Source organism: Ricinus communis, chromosome 2 (genome assembly GCF_019578655.1).
Source record: "Ricinus communis isolate WT05 ecotype wild-type chromosome 2, ASM1957865v1, whole genome shotgun sequence".
Lineage (NCBI taxonomy): Eukaryota > Viridiplantae > Streptophyta > Magnoliopsida > Malpighiales > Euphorbiaceae > Ricinus > Ricinus communis.
Genome location: NC_063257.1, coordinates 22384590 through 22388910, shown reverse-complemented (window position 1 = coordinate 22388910; position 4321 = coordinate 22384590).

The window sequence follows — 4321 nt, the reverse complement described above, 5'->3', positions numbered from 1 at the left end:
TTTACGTGCATGGTTGATTAATATTTTATGTGAAGGAAATAGTAGGGTATGATTATAGTATGGTTTGATATACTGATTTGAATAATCTATGTTTTCCGAGAAGAAGCAATAGTCCCTAGATTATTTAATTTTAACTCACTCTAGGGACAGTCTCCATTTATATTTTTGATTCGACTGTTAGTTCTCCATGACTCTTATTCGGTAACCCGACTCCTTCATCATCGGGTGATGTATTTGATTTGGTATGTAAATTGGTAAATCTTGGATTCTCCGCAGTAGTAATAGTAGATGTATCAGTTGTAAATTTTTGAGTTTCAGGTCTCGCCTAGTTTATCTGGCAGACCGAAGTATTTATGTAGAGTGTAGCATTTAAGATAATTTGTGGTTTTAATAATATTAATTTGAGATGAGATTTGTTTAAATCAGTGAGTGTCAGGCTTACTACGGGTTTCGGTGGCCTTAAGCCTACCCATTCCCTAGTGCCGGTCACGGGCCCACGGGTGGGGTCGTGACACAACCCCTTGAATGGGTTAATTTTATAACCCCGTAAAAGGAATATATTTGTCAGTATAAGAAAATAACCCCATAAAAGTGGTTTATTTATCATATAAGAAAAATTCCGTAAAACGTGTATATTTATGAATCTGAGAAAACAACCCCGTAAAAGTAATGTAATTGCGAATCTAAGAAAACATACTCGTAGAACAGGTAAATATTTTAATATAAGAAAATAAACTCGTAGGAGGGGTAAATCTTTTTATATGTGAAAACAACCCTGTAATACAGGCATATAAATCGGACAAAATAACCTCGTAATTGTGGTATAATTGTGAGTATGAGAAAACAACCCCTTAAATGTGTTAGTTTTATAATAAGAGAAAAGAACTCATAAAAAGGAGTATTTTTCTCAATATAAGAAAATAACCCCGTAAAACATGTATATTTATCAATCTCAGAAAACAACCCCTTTTAAATATTAGATAACATCCCCGCAATACGGGGATATTTATCACTCAGAGAAAATAACGTCGTAATTTTAGTATATTTGTGAGTACAAGAATACAACTACTTAAATGGGTTAATTTTATAATATGAGAAAATAACCCTGTAAAAGGGGTATATTTATCAGTATAAGAAAAAATTCCGTATAACGTGTAAATTTATGAATTTAAGAAAATGACCCCGTAAAAGTCGTATATTTATAAATATAAGAAAATAACCCCGTAAACGTGTATATTTATGAATCTGAGAAAATAATTCCGTAAAAGTAGTGTAATTGCGATTCTGAGAAAACAGCCTCGTAGAAGTGGTAAATTTTTTAATATGAGAAAACAGCCTCGTGGAAAGAATAAATTTTTTAATATGAGAAAATAACCCCATACAGGGATATTTATCAATCGAAAAAAAAAAACCATAATTTTGGTATATTTATGAGTATGAGAAAACCACCCCTTAAATGGGTTAATTTTATAATATGAGAAAACAACTCCGTAAATGGGGTAGATCTATCAATATAAGAAAATAACCCCGTAAAACGCGTATATTTATGATTTTGAGAAAACAACCCCATAATAGTGCTAATAATTTAATATGAGTAAACGACACCGTAAAAATGGTATATTTATCAATATAAGAAAATAACCTCGTAAAACGTGTATATTTATGAATATGAGAAAATAATCCGGTAAAAGTAGTGTAATTGCGAGTCTGACAAAACAGCCTCGTAGAAGAGTCAAGTTTTTAATAAGAGAAAACAACCCTGTAAGAGGGGTATATTTAATTTTATAATATGAGAAAACAACCCCGTAAAAGGGGTATATTTGTCCATATAAGAAAATAACCTCGTAAAACATGTATATTTATAAATTTGAAAAACAAACCCATAATAGTGCAAATAATTTTATATGAGAAAATGACCCCGAAAAAATGGTATATTTCTCAATATATGAAAATAACCTCGTAAAACGTATATATTTATGAATCTGAGAAAACAACCTCGTAAAAATAGTGTAATTGCGAATCTGAGAAAACAGCCTCGTAGAAGGGGTAAATTTTTTAATATGAGAAAACAACCCCGTAAGAGGGGTATAATTATAAATATTAGAAAACAACCCCGTAATACGGGGATATTTATCAATCGAAGAAAATAACCCCGTAATTTTGACATTTTTGTGAGTATGAGAAAACAACCCCTTAAATGGATTAATTTTATAATATGAGAAAACAACCCCGTAAAAGGGGTATATTTGTCAATATAAGAAAATAGCCCTGTAAAACTTGTATATTTATGAATTTGAGAAAACAACACCATAACAGTGCTAATAATTTAGTATGAGAAGATGACCCCGTAAAAGTGGTATATTTATCAATATAAAAATATAACCCCGTAAAACGTGTATATTTATGAATCTGAGAAAACAACCCGTAAAAGTAGTGTAATTACGAGTCTAAGGAAACAGCCTCGTAGAACGGATAAATTTTTTAATATGGAAAAACAACCTCGCAGAATAGGTAAATTTTTTAATATATGAAAACAACCCCGTAATACGGGGATATTTATGAATCTGAGGAAATAACCCCGTAATTATGACATAATTGTGAGTATGAGAAAACAACCCTTAAATGGGTTAATTTTATAATATGACAAAACAACCCCGTAAAAGGGGTATATTTATCGACATAAGAAAATAACTCCATAAAATGTGTATGTTTATGAATTTGAAAAAACATCCCCATAATAGTAGTGTAATTGCGAATATGAGAAAACAGCCTTGTAGTAGGGGAATATTTTTTAATATGAGAAAACAACCCGGTAATACGGGGATATTTATCAATCGGAGAAAATAACTTCGTAATTTTGGTATATTTGTGAGTATGAGAAAACAACCCCTTAAATGGGTTACTTTTATAATATGAGAAAACAACCCCGTAAAAGCGGTATATTTGTCAATATAAGAAAATAACCCCGTAAAACGTGTATATTTATGAAGTTGAGAAAATAACCTCATAATAGTGCTAATAATTTAGTATGAGAAAACGACCCCGTAAAAGTGGTATATTTCTCAATATAAGAAAATAACCCAGTAAAACGTATATATTTAAGAATCTGAGATAACAACACCATAAAAGAAGTGTAATTGCAAGTTTAAAAAAACAGCCTCGTAGAACGGATAAATTTTTTAATATGAGAAAACAACCCCGTAATATGGGGATATTTATCAATCGGAGAAAATAACCCCGTAATTTTGATATATTTGTGAGTATGAGAAAATAACCCCTTAAATGTGTTACTTTTATAATATGAGAAAACAACCCCGTAAAAGGGGTATATTTATCAATATAAGAAAATAACCCCGTAAAAGTTGTATATTTATCAATATAAGAAAATAATCCCATAAAATGTGTATATTTATGAATATAAGAAAACAAACCCGTAAAAGTAGTGTAATTGCGAGTATAAGAAAACAGCCTCGTAGAAGGGGTAAATTTTTCAATATGAGAAAACAACCCTGTAATACGGGGGTATTTATCAACTGGAGAAAATAACTCTGTAATTTTGGTATATTTGTGAGTTTGAGAAAACAACCCTTTAAATGGGTTACTTTTATAATATGAGAAAACAACCCTGTAAAAGCAGTATATTTGTCAATATAAGAAAATAACCCCGTAAAACGTGTATATTTATGAAGTTGAGAAAACGACCCCATAATAATGCTAATAATTTAGTATGAGAAAACGACCCCATAAAAGTTTTATATTTCTCAATATAAGAAAATAACCCAGTAAAACGTATATATTTATGAATCTGAGATAACAACACCGTAAAAGAAGTGTAATTGCAAGTTTAAAAAAACAGCCTCATAGAACGAATAAATTTTTTAATATAAGAAAACAGCCTCGTAGAAGGGTTAAATTTTTTAATATGAGAAAACAACCCCGTAAAAGAAGTATATTAGTCAATATAAGAAAATAACCCCGCAAAAATGCTATATTGTCAATATAAGAAAATAATCCCGTAAAACATGTATATTTATGAATATAAGAAAATAATCCTATAAAAGTAGTGTAGTTGCAAGTCTGAGAAAACAGCCTCGTAGAAAGGGTAAATTTTTTAATATGAGAAAACAACCCCATAATACGGGGATATTTATCAATCGGAGAAAATAACCCCGTAAGTTTGGTATATTTGTGAGTATTAGAAAACAACCCCTTAAATGGGTTAATTTCATAATATGAGAAAACAATCCCGTAAAAGGGGTATATTTGTCTGCGAGCGGCTGAAGAGAGCTTTTAGTAGGCAGAAAAGTTATGCGGATCCGAA